General features: G+C 40.3%; 1 protein-coding gene across 6 annotated transcripts in view; it reads right to left on the minus strand.

The window, feature by feature from the left end:
• The window catches only part of ENOX1 (ecto-NOX disulfide-thiol exchanger 1), a 383,297-nt gene that overhangs the window by 249,653 nt on the left and 120,355 nt on the right, over positions 1-13,289 (minus strand). For all 6 annotated transcript variants that reach the window (XM_074859609.1, XM_074859613.1, XM_074859612.1 and 3 more), the window contains one exon: positions 12,647-12,724. The gene's annotated coding sequence lies outside the window, so the exon portion shown is untranslated. The remainder of the gene's footprint in view (positions 1-12,646; positions 12,725-13,289) is intronic.

A 13,289-nucleotide genomic window follows, 5' to 3' on the forward strand; every position in this document is an offset into this window, starting at 1 on the left:
CTGCCTATAGGCCTCCCAAGTGTTCTTCCTCTCTTCCTGGGGAGATAATGTACTCTTCCCCTCATCTCATGCCCACTAACACATATCAGCATAACATCTCTGTTAGCATCCCAGGACTATTTTAAAAAGCATTGGTAATACCCTTTTTGCCTGCATACCAAAGCATTACTTTCTGCTTGGCATGTATCAGTTTTGTAGACTGTAAACCACTCGAGGCAGGGACTACTCCTAATTGTTTATGTCCTTAGTGGCCTAAAGGCATTATCAGCTTTATTCATCAAATTATCATCAGCAGGGGTGATCATTGTGAGCACGACCCAAACTTTAGCGATCATGTCCAATGGGATCACAGGGATAAGGCTAATGGAGTCCGTGCTCCCTTTCAATTCTATTATCACAAACTTCTTTTTTTCCAGTGCAGTAAAAAGATGCACTAACTCTTCAAACAAATAACCAAGGGCTATTGGGATGGTAGTAAATGGATTCAGGAAAGATTCAGAATTTTCTTATTCTAGTCAGCATGAACAATTAATTAACAACCTCCTTGTTTGTCATTAATTTTGTTGCCATAGTAGCCTCTATGAACGGTTTCTAACAAACAAGGAAGATTTATCTTTCTCACTCTAAATCGATCAGAAAACTAATGATTCCACATTCATTTTTGTTTCATAATGACAGGTAAAGCACAGTGAATCATTACAACAGGGTCTTCTGAGAAGGATAAGGTGTCAGTTATCTTAAAAAGCAATCTTAAAAAGCAGACCCAGAGATTAAAAGGGAAGTGCCACTTCTATAGAAACAAAAATACTGGCTCCAAAAGGAATATTGAAAAATCACAACAATTTATAAATAATAAATAGAAAAAAGTTTCTAGATTTTTTTTTAACTCCAATTAAGCATATTTTGCTTGGATAGAAATACTTCCATGTACTATTTTTTTCTCCAAATTCACAGATGGTGAGAGACCAAGGAGGAAAAACATTGTAAGAGAATTTCTTAAAGAACAGAGTTAAAATGAATTAGTCGAAACAGAGGAATTTTTCATCCACTCCAGGTTGCTTGGATTGTAAAAAGAACAGCAGCCCACAGGGGAGAAGGGAGTGGGAGGTACACGTCTGCAAACTAAATGCAGAGTAAGTTCTGGCCATCATCATGTGCTAGGGGTTTGGACATGTTTAGAGAACTACAGGCTGCAACCTGCAAATTGGATCAATATGTTTCTTGCCTGATAAATTCCAGGAAGGAGATAACGGGTCCATTATTGGAAAAGATTGTTGTTGCCTTTCTTCTAGAGGACAAGGTGATAGATTCTCTTAAAGCAGTAACTGCTCTTTGCTTCTTCACAAAACCATGCTTTGAAAACGAGAGTCATTTCAAACTTTGTTCAATCTATAATCTGTCTCAGTTAGAGTGGTGAGCAGGGAAGAGTTAGAGTGTCACAACACAGCCAAAGTACTCAGATTTCCTTGACTAAGAAGCTAGTAATAATCACAGGTACAAAATGCTCTAGTCACATTGGTCAACTCTTTCCACCAAGGAAAACAAAACAAGCATGAAGGCAATGGGACTTCTGTTCTTCATTATATTAATCATTTCCTACAGCCAATCCCAAATGTCCTTCGATATTTTCTTATATTATTGATACCCAAATTAATTGACTCAGCCACAGACCATAGCACAGTTAAATCTTATTGAAATCAAATTCTTTTGGTTTTTACCTCACCTCTTGAAAGACCTAAAGGGCAAGCTTTTGGCAATCTCCCATACTGCCCAAGGAATATGAACACCAAAGTGCTGGGGAGATCATGCAACCATGAGAGCTGTGCTGCCACAAATGCAGAATGACATCAAGAACATGCAAAATTCCCGATTTTTTAGAAAAATGTTTCCAATAGTTTACACATTCACTGTTTCATTGTTCAATTTTGGGCTGATAGGGCAGCTTCCCCTCTGGGACAGGGTCCTATAAGCTACCAAACTGTGGAGATAAATCATGTAGAAATAAGGGGACTAGGTAGCAGGGATTTGCCTCTGTGATAACAGCACTGCAGTGAGGGATATAGACCCCTAGATGTTGGTGAGTAGACAAGAGCCTTGTTCCTGACCCCCTTTCACCACATCCCCTCAGCTGCCTCAGCTCAAGCATTTGCCTGGCCATGCCCAAAACTATGTATGGGTCATTAAAAAAAATACAAAAAAACATCACTTAAAAAATATGGTTCTTTTAACATGAATCATTTCTCAGATCCGGTTTGGAAAGAATCTTCCGAGCCACTAAGCTCAGCCAAAGGGAGGGTAACCTCTGGTGATGAGTGTGGAAATGAGAGCTTGAAGGCAGTCTGCTCCAAGATCAGATCTGTATCATATAGCATCAAAATAATATAAAAAAGCAGCCTAAGAGCAAAGAGCAGGTATGATTTTCATTCTCTCTGGTTATTTTTAACTGAACTTCTGCCTGTCCATCTATTACACCTTTACTGGCAGAGCTGGGGCAGTAGCAAATTTGAACCCACTTTCAAGCCAGTGCAAAAGTTGGAGATAAGTCACAAGAGGCAATTTCAATACTAAAAGTTTAATGAAAACCAGCAGCCATATGGCAAAGCAGCACACAAATTGCTGCCTACAAAGAGGAAGGCAGGCAGAACAGCCAGCATAAACTCTGCCTGGGAAAAGCCAATGGGCAGGTGTGGGCAGACCCGTAGGGACATGAGGGGCAGCTGGGAAAGTAAGGTGGGAGTTTTTGGGGACAGGGCACATTAATCTGTTAAAAGAGACATCTCCACTGCTCACAGAGCAATTTCTTTACAGGGATCTGTTGTGCTTTAATTGTTGGGCAAAGCTTACCACAGCACATGCCTGCATGACCTGAGTGCTGGGCCCCAATAAGCAAATTCAGGATTCTTCTGCTCAGGGTCAGAGGCAACTAGAACCCACATAAACTGACTAGCAGTGCTGAGGCCGAGTTAACTGCACTCAGTTAGAGCTAATCAACACTGCCAATCATGGCAAATTAGCTTGTACTCAGCATCATGCTAACTGTGCTACACATCTTCTCATTGGTTTGGCAAATGGGCAGAGGGACCTCCTATCTTACCAGTAGAGAGCAGTGTAGATATAAACCCTTATCTGCAGGTTTGTGGACTCTCACTGAGCACCTGCATCCTGGTGAACTGCAGTATAAACCAAGCGTTTCAAACTTTTGGGGAAATTTTTCAGAAGGTAGTACAGAAGGAGAACTAGAGGAGTGAGGAATGGACTCTGGACCAAGGCCATAGGCTGCTGAGTTACAGCTCTCTACTGGGAATGCCAGGCAAAAAGTCTATAGCCTGAGCATATGCCTGGGGGTGGGGGAGCTGGGATTGCAGAGCAGAGTCCACATTTCATTTAGGCTCCAGAGTCTTAAGCACATCATGCATTCAGTGGTGAGACTGTCAGAAGTCCAGTGAATGCTCAGTACATGCAGTGAAACGTCTTCAAAGAAGCAAACAAAATGCTGTCATAAAGGACACACACGTACTTGTTGGGTTTTACAGGATCACAGAATTGTCTAGGTTGGAAAAGACCTTGAAGACCACCCAGTCCAACCATCAACCCAACATTAACAGTTCCCAACTACACCATATCCCTCAGAGCTTTGTCAACCCGACTCTTAAACATCTCCAGGGATGGGGACTCCACCACCTAACCTTAAGCTTGTTATAACTTAAAGACCTTAAAATAGCATGGTGCATTTGGCTATCAAACACTGACATTTTTCAGAAAGTCTGTCCTATGGCACTGCAAGCTGCCTGCTGGCTGTATGGCTCTTGAGAGAAACTAACTTCCCAAAAGAAATCTCAACTTACTTGAACCTACAGACGGAGCTACAGAGGTGGGAAAATCAAAGATGCATTAACGAAGGAAGGATTGAGCGACTGACCGTTATAAAATCTGGAGGCAAAGGTCTCTAGCATTAAAGCAGAATGCTCCTGCAGGGATTATAGAAAGATCAGAGGCTCAAAACGCTCCATGTCCCAGAACAAGAGGACAACCATCTCTGTGTATCTATACTTCACTGGGGCCAGGTAATGCCTTTGATTGATCTCACTCGTGTGATTGGCATGAGAACCTGACAGCAACTGATCTGCAGAACTTCGGCCAGGATTTCAGAAACATTGCTGAACAGATCACACACACCAAAAAAAAACCCACAAAAAAAAACATAAAAAGGAAGGAATATTTGATAATGGTATTAGAGCTCGTTGCAGGAGATGCAGGAGATGTCTTTAACCTATTACTTTGTAATCATTTCCCTTCTCCCCTTGTTTCTTTGCTGCCTCAAAACAGTAAAAAGGCTGTGTGAAGAGAGAAGAATAAGAACACTTGGGATGTTTTCATGGAGTGAAAGAAACACAGAACACTGTGGTTAACTACATAAGTGAATTGGTGGCATTCAACATTGAAAGAACAGCCTTATGGAGAAAATAAGTCTCCTCTAAGTAAAACACATGATGTCAGTCAATTTTATGAACACAGTGCCATATTTCAGACTCAGCCTTCTCCTGGATTTAACATATGACATTTGCTTTCACAATCCTTGGTCCCTCTGGAACATTTTTCTTTACCCTCTTTGGTGCTGGTTCCTTGTTATTAATTAGATCTAGCCAGGTTTCCACTGAGACTGTAAGAATAGGGACATCTGTGTGCTACCTGTCAAGTACTGCCATAACTGTCTTCAATTGCACTTGTAAGTCTAGTGCCTCTGTGGAGTCCCATATTATGAAAATTGTATGCTGTCTTTCAAAGCCCTTTCTCTAGTCTGTGTAACGTTGCAATATACTTTTGGTAGGGGGATGTAAAAGTAGAAAACCGCTACGTGCAATAGTAAGAATCCTGCTATTAGCAATAGCGAGAAAGAGTTGGTTTGCTACCCAATGGGAGAAAAAGCTGTTTGAAGGATCATCTGCGATTAGAAAGCCACAACAGTTAACACTAAAGACAAGGGAGTAGAAACTCAGGTCATCATAGTAAAAAGTAGATTAGAGAGAACTGAGATAAGTTAAAATTTTTCGAACTGGTTGGGCCTTATGAATTTCACCCAGAATATGTAGATAACTGGCTGAGTGAATCTTAGAGCTGCTAGCAATTATCTTTGAGAGGTGAGGTCAGAAACAGTCAACTCAGCAAACACTCAACAGGAAATAACCAAATAGGTTTAGTCTTGCCAGGAATGATCTGAAGTTACCCAGTGGCTCACAAGCTTCAACATAGTCACTGTCACATATGTATAAATGTCAGATTGGAAATATAAAGGAGAATGTTATCTACAAGACACATGAGTGAATGCTCCTTCATTACTTCACTTTGGAAAGACTTCAACCATAACCTTAGGTGCAGTGTTGGATGCCACATTGTAAGGAGGATGTGACCAATTGACAGTGTGTAGTCTACAAAACATGACAAAAAATTGAAGGAATAAGTTGTTGTTTAATCTAAAGAAGACAAATTGGGGGAAACATGACAATAGACCCTTTAAATATTGAAGACGGTTGCAAGGAAAAAGGGAATAACCCATTCTTGTCCATTGCAGGTAGGGCAGAAGTAACTTGCAGGTTAAGAAAATAAAAAAAGCAATTTTCTAATGGTAAGGAAAATTAGTCCTTGGAATGAATTGTCCAGAGAATCTCCATCAGTGGAGGCCCTCAGAAACAGGTCAGACACAGCTCTGATGGGAAGAGCGTCAGTACAGTTGACGCAGATACAGGGCCCTCAAGCTACCTGCTAATTTTCTAGTATTCTAGGAAAAAAAAACTGTGGCTAGTTAGCTGGAGAATAATTTTTTGAGTTCTAGGATATTTTGGGCAAAAGTATGTATTACCCTTTCCTTGGTTAATTTTTAATAGTGTTCTGAAAGCTCAAAGTTAAAGAGTAACTTGACCCAAGATACTTGTTCATGTTTCTACCTTCCTTTTTGCTGTTTGAGCAAACTGCCTTGTCAAGCTTTCCTCTGATTCTTATAAAGCCTCTTGAACACAATATTCAGTGGTCTTTTCCTGCCCCCTCCCCCAAAATGTGGGATCAATGACATTAAGTAGGAACACATTATTTCCTGAACAGTTGCCTACAGCCATTATGGGATCATTTCTTCTATAGAGTCAGCCAACTCATATTAATGTTGATGTGGTTTCCTTTAAGTTTTGCTTTTTGCCTTTTCACTTGTGGCATCTAATAATCAATTTCTCTATACTTTCCCTTTTCTGAAATCATAATTGACTCCAGAAATCTGAGTCATTCTGGAGCAGTATATTATAGGACTCTCAATCCCGAAGTGCTATATGTGCTACACTGCAGCCTAGAAAGAAGGCTGAAACTTTATCAAAATCAAGGTTTTGCCTTACTATTACTTATGATATTCATTGAAATTTGCTTGGTTTTGAGTTTTGAAGATGAACAAAGGTTGCTACTGAATTAAGCTGGTGTCAAAGAGTTTTTACAAGGTTGGCAACAAGGAGCTGAATTATCCTCACAGGCAGCTTCTGATGGTGATAGCACTGCAAATATATTTATTCATTGTAGGATCAAATTCACCATCATTTAGAAATAGTGTGGCCAGCAGGACTAGAAAAGTGATTGTCCCCCTGTACTCAGCACTGGTGAGGCCGCACCTCAAATACTGTGTTCAGTTTTGGGCCCCTCACTACAAGAAAGACATTGAGGTGCTGGAGCGTGTCCAAAGAAGGGCAAAGAAGCTGGTGAAGGGTCTAGAGCACAAGTCTTATGAGGAGTGGCTGGGGGAACTGGGGTTGTTTGGGCTGGAGAAAAGGAGGCTGAGGGGAGACCTTTTCGCTCTCCACAACAACCTGAAAGGAGGTTGAAGCGAGGTGTCAGTTTTCTCTCCCAAGTAACAAGCGATAGGACAAGAGCAAATGACCTCAAGTTGCACCAGGGGAGGTTTAGACTGGGTATTAGGAAAAATTTCTTCACCGAAGGGTTATCAAGCATTGGAACAGGCTGCCCAGGGACATGGTGGAGCCACCATCCCTGGAGGTATTTAAAAGACGTGTAGGTGTGGCACTTGGTTTAGTGGTGGACTTGGCAGTGTTAGGTTAATGGTTGGACTTGATGATCTTAAAGGTCCTTTCCAACCTAAATGATTCTATGATTTTCTCTCATGTACACAAATCCAAAAAAAATCCTTTAACGTTTACTATTTGAACTGGTAAATTTTCTGCATATTTTAGCTAAAAAGCAGGAGACATAAACCTGCCAACATTGTGCCGGACTGTGCTGGAAAAAATAAAGGATTTTTTGGTAACTGTTCATTTTGGTTGGCACTTGGCCATTGAACACTCCTCTTTTTTTTTAAGTAACAATCTCTGCAAGTTTCACTGCTGTTTCTGGAGACTTGGACAGTGACAGTGGATTTCTCCTTCTCTCAACTGGAGATGATGTTTTAACTGCCTTTCAGAAGTGAAATCAATTCATATTTGTCTATGGCAGCAGACTCTCACTGTAGCTGTAGCTTACAACTTTTACCTTGTTGTGACACCTGCTTTGGTCAAGGGGATTACTGATTCCTCCTCCTGGAAGGTGCCAATACTGATGATGTTCAGCTGAGCAGCTGTCCTCCCTTTTCTATTATTATTATTCATGACGTGTGATTGATTCTTCTGAGGGCCTTAGTGATAGAAAACTTAGCAGTTCTTTGCTATCTTTCTTTTAAAGGGACCTGAATGGACAATTATTGTTTCTGAAATGTGCTACAGCCACCATTTCACCTCATCTATTGATCAGATATCTCTGTGCAGCCAGAATGTGGGCAATGAAAAGGGGCAAGATGCATCATTATCCATATGCTGAGAGCTATCAGTTGCACACTTATTATCTCTCCAACAACGTTATTCATTACCTAGTATCATACTGAGAAGAGTTTAAAGTATAGAAGAGAGAGAAGACACTAGCAATGATTCCACCTAGACAAAGCTGAGATATGATACAGATTGGAGTAATTTATTTGAGGGTATAACCCCATAATTAATTATCAAGCTTCTAAATTCTGGACTTATTTTACATCATTTTTATCCATCTGAAAGTTGTATTGACTCTATTCAGCTTCTTAATGCTGGCAATTGAGTCAAGAAGTTAACAATCCACGGAGGGATGCAGGTACATGGGAGGAAGACAAAAAAAGGGTTTGGAATGGCACCTGTAGGATCTGCAAATGTTTATTCTGAAAAACAGATAAACAAATGAAATCAACTACAATGTAAAGTCATTCTTCCTTCTAGTATCTGACAGATTTCCATAAAGAAAGTTATATTCAACTATTCTCTATCTTCACTGTAACTAAGACACCAAATGGCTTCCTATGGAGCAAATAAAACATAACTTGGATTTTAGAAATACCCCGTAAGTGTTGTGTAGCTCTGGAAGAGATGACACAGGGTGGCACTGAAATCTTCCTCACTGGATGATTAAATAAACATCTCTCTCAGATTATCTAGACATCTTTGTTCTTGTTGGTAATGCAGGCAAATGAACCGAATTATCTTTGGTGTCGCTAAGGTGTTGTTGACTGTTGACACTAAAGATCTTCCTTCTTTTTATGTAATGTCCTAGGAGTTAAGATCAGCAAAGATCATCATCTAATTGCCACTCTGAAACAGAAGATGATGGGCACCAGTGTGAGCCTTACTCCTGATCTGAGTCTATGAACACTTTGTATAGTTTGCAGGAGTCTCTGAACTGTTTTCTCATTCTTCTGGGAAGTAGCTATGATTAAATAGCAGGGAGGTATTTAAGGATGCCTCTGGGCTGTTCCTCCAGCAGAGGAAGCACTCACCATCATTCCTAGAAATTCCTTGGAAACTACTCAAAACATAAAAGCCAATAGAAGGCCAATCTGCTGCCTGGGTTGGTTGGCTTGTTTTCCCTGCATCCATATTAATTTCAGTCTCTTGCAGAAACCTGCCCTGGCCACAGTTCTTACTGAGGTGACCAAATTGTCATTTTATTTTTCCTAATAATCACTTGGTCCTTGTCTTGCTGTGGGCAATAAAAAAAGAATTGGATGGTCACAAACCCTCTGAACCATCATTCAAAAATAAAATTGCACATATGTGTTTATATTAGCTTGTATATACAACTCATGATGTGGACACAATAGTCTTTACAAACTCACAGTCTTGTTCTAATTTCTGTTGTAACAAAATGCAACTGTCCCTCCATGGCAGCTTTGTGAGTTTTACTTTCCCCACCTTCCCATTTTATTCTGCCACATTTCCTTTGAGCATCTAGCTTATAGATTTTCTCCAGCTACCAAGCTATTTGGTTTCCATCTGTTCAATAATTCAAATATATGCATCAAATGCACACATGGCACATTTCCAGGTAGTACCATCCCTTTTCTTTTATGCCTTTTCATGGCCAGATAATTTGCATATAAGGTGCACAAAGATAACCTGCTCATCCACAGTTCTGGTTTGTGCATCAGCTTCCCCTGCTTCCTCTCTGCAGACCTCCATCCATCGCGTGCGAGCAGCCACTTCATCACCCTCACAGCCTCTGTCAGGACAGCTGAGCCGTGAGCAAAGCCCAGTGGCATCGAGGGTTTGGCGCCTCTGACAGCACGGATTTAAGGCAGGCAGGTGTATCTAATACAGTGGCAGCAGGGCCCTCCAAGTCCACGTGTGCCGCTCCAGAGATCAAAGGTACGGTTGCCATGATTACATGCTTATGTAGAAAAGTGCTCTCCCTAGGCTTCTCCCCTCCTTTCTCCCTCCCCTCACATGACTTTTGACAGATTGGTATTTTGCCAGTTGTGGCTTTATTACTGAAGAAGCAGCAAGACAATGGAGTAGCACTCCCTCCACCAAACCCTGCCTAGGAGCCAGCCCCGACCAACCATGTGCCCAGGGGGCTGTAACAGGAGGACAGGGAAGAGGAGCCCTGCCTCAGAAGACAGAGGCTTCCCATCCCTGCGGCAGCCATGAAGTTTTCACTGCCTTTGTTTTTCTCTGCTCCCCCTCTAATACCAAGGCAGTTGTTTCACCAGGGGGTGCCAAGGGCAAAGGTTTGAGGAAAACCCAAGAAGCGTTTGGAGAGATGCATCATTTAGTGATCCCCAATAGAAAAATTTAAGAAACTCCAGCAATAAATGAATAAAACTCCACACAGCAAGAACAAGTAACAAAGATGTCAGGGAAAAGGAGGCTTCTCTGGAGAATGTGTGAGGGATCGTAGGCAGGAAATAAAAGAGAGATTAAGAAAACAAGAACTGTGCAAGAGGAGATACTGGTGAGGAAAAAAACCCCATGAAATTTGCAGTGAAAGACATAGGACAAATAGCAAAAGCTGACCTGGATTAAACTAATTATTTGGCTAGAGCCGTATCCTGTTTTCCTTCAATGTCAATACCAGATGCCACAGAGAAATGGTACAAGAGATACCTACACAGCTGCAGAAGCTTCACCCAAATCCCAGGCTGAGGATCGGGCAGTTCAGCATTCAGTCAGGCAACTGCTGTGTAATTGCTTTATAACTGTGTAATACGAAAAATATAACTGTGATGGCATTCTTATTGATGTAAATATCTATTTCTTGCAAAGGTTCAATGCAATACCTTTTGATAATACCCTGGGGCAATACTTTCCAAGGGGAAATTACACCTTCTATCTCCTTTTCAGTAGAAATGTTCTTGCCTTTTAATTTAATTGGTTTTCCTTTGCTTCTGCATTATAATGAAGGTGCAGCACAGCCATACCCAAACTTTATGCCACTTAGTATACATATATCTAATATGTACATATATCAAATTAATATCATATTTATACTCTTTTTAAATGACACAATACTAATTTGTATGTATATCACAAAGCTGTTATTCTTCAGGAATTAGACTTGTGAACAAGGAAACTTTTAAAACATGTTTTAGACAAATGACTTGCCTAAGCTTTCTCTGCGTAGCAGCTGTTGACTGCATTTGTATCGAATTCATTAGGAAACAGGCCCAACCACACTTTGGTTCGGCAAATTAGCAGTAGCTCTTAGAAGTCTTTGGTGAGCTGTGATTCAACGTTCATAGACAGGTCTGGAAAGGAAGATTTTATAAAGCTGCTTCTAGTAAAGGATTTACAACCCAAATGCCAATATGTGCAACAAGTTTTCTCCCTTTATCCTAAATGTCTTTCAGCGTTTGCACTTCTTTCTCCCCACGCCATGGAAAAACACAAATTTTGCCCTAAGGGATATCATCATTAAAGAAAGAAACAGTGCAGTCAAAGCTTCAGCATGACACAGATCATTCAGCGGTTGTGCAATTACTCCGAAAAGCTACTTATTTTTAAACACAGAGCTTTCACTCAACGCAGGCCTGAGGCATCACGATCAGATCTGTATCTGCAGTATCTCAACCAGTCTGATCTAGGGGTTTTGCTCATTACAGAAGCTGTAGCCTTGTGTGAGGTTTACATTTAGGTTCAAAGAGTTTCTAAAGCATTTTGGAACTGTGTTGGCTTTAAAAGGTATTACCAAATCATAACAGTTTCCAAGAACAAATTAAAAGTTGTTTTGGATACCTCTCATCCCCTAAATCCACCTGGTATTGGTTTTGTTTAAGGTTTACAAGCCACTTTCCCTTCAGAATTCCTACAGACTTAATGGAATAGTAAGTGACTACAGAGGCAACAAGGAAAGCAACAATACCCAAAGTGCCGTCGGGTAAACCAAACAAATGAAATAGAGCATATTCCAAAAATGAACATTTTTGAGAATTATTATTTAGGGCCAGATACAACTCCCACAGACACCAAGTGTCATCTGATAGCAGGGTATGACCACTCAGATGGAAAAGTTGATTCCCACTGGTTTTTCTGAGCAGATTTCTAGAAAAATGCTGTTCAGTACTACCTTTGAAAACAGTAAGAAATCAATTTTTTCTCTGTTATATAGCTGCATAGAAAAACATATTGAAATGCAGGGGAGTGTTTTCTACCCTCTAAATCATTGCGATCGCAGGCCACAGTGCTTGTAACACCATCGTTCTGGCTGACAAGGACACAGCATTAGCTACAGGCTCCTCACCACTCCTTGCCATGCTGACACTACAGGAGTCAAGCCATTATTATTCTGCTCTTTTTAGAGTCTCTTAAATATCAACTTTTTTTATTTTTAATTTTCTTAAACTTTCCATGAACCTGAGCTCCTCCTGACCCAAAAACCCCAGTAATTCTGCTGACCTTTTGCTAAGTGTGCTTCTCGAAACATCCACAGCTATAGCTGTGGGACAGCTGCTCACATATTAGCAACCTGGGTGGGAGCAATCGATTGCAGGGCCTTTTAGGGTAATGCAGTTTCAACACATACTGAAAGACATAGTCGTAAGGTGAAAATGACTTACAGGCCCAATTCCTTTCTGCAGTTCAACTCTATAAACTGCAGTAATTCTCTTCAAAGGAGAGACGAATGAGTTACTCTACATTTAGACAATGGTAACAGAACAGTTATGTCCTAAACATTTTGCAAGAAACAAAAATCATTTTTCACAACACTTGTTCCAGAATAAAATTAGATTTTAATTTCGTTTGCACACATTCAAGATAAAAAAGATAACAAGTCAGCACAGGAGTCTACATGCTGAAATAGTCAGAATGCAATAGAGTTTACAGACCTGTACAAAGGAAGGTAACTTCTCAATGGCCCCATCATGGTATTTCCAAAGGAACGTTACAAATTCTCATGGCCAATCCTGCAAGAAGTAGAAAGAAAGTTAAAACCAGAGAGTTTCCAAAGGAAAAGCAAGTAAGATCAGCTGTCTCCTTGGATACACAATGCTAAAAGTCAGTGTAGAATTGGTTTAGAGGATGTTAAACGTTTTGAACTACAGAAGCAGCAAGATCATAACAATTATTTAAATATAACAAAGTCCAAGTTAAATAAAATACAAAATGGTAAGCTGTTTTTAAAGACATGTTATTGAAAATAGTCAATAAAAATCCAATGAGTATGTGGGACTGGATTGGAGAGAAAAGAAAAAAGAGACAATACTGCACCGATTTATATTCCCTTTGAACTGTCTGTAATACAGACCTTAAAGTGCATTTTCAAACATATAGCATATCAAAGAAGCAGACATTTATTTCTAGCCATGGCACTTCTAGGCTTTTGGTAAATGAAACCAGAAATAGTCCTGTGGAACTGTGCTGTGTGACAAAGCATGTACTGATGGGTTCTGCCCAACATCAGTAAACAATTGTTTTTTCCTTTAACTGAAGAAAAAAATATCAGCAGTAAACAAATGCCTCACATCTTGC

This window comes from Strix uralensis, chromosome 2 (genome assembly GCF_047716275.1).
Source record: "Strix uralensis isolate ZFMK-TIS-50842 chromosome 2, bStrUra1, whole genome shotgun sequence".
NCBI classification, from domain to species: Eukaryota; Metazoa; Chordata; class Aves; order Strigiformes; family Strigidae; genus Strix; species Strix uralensis.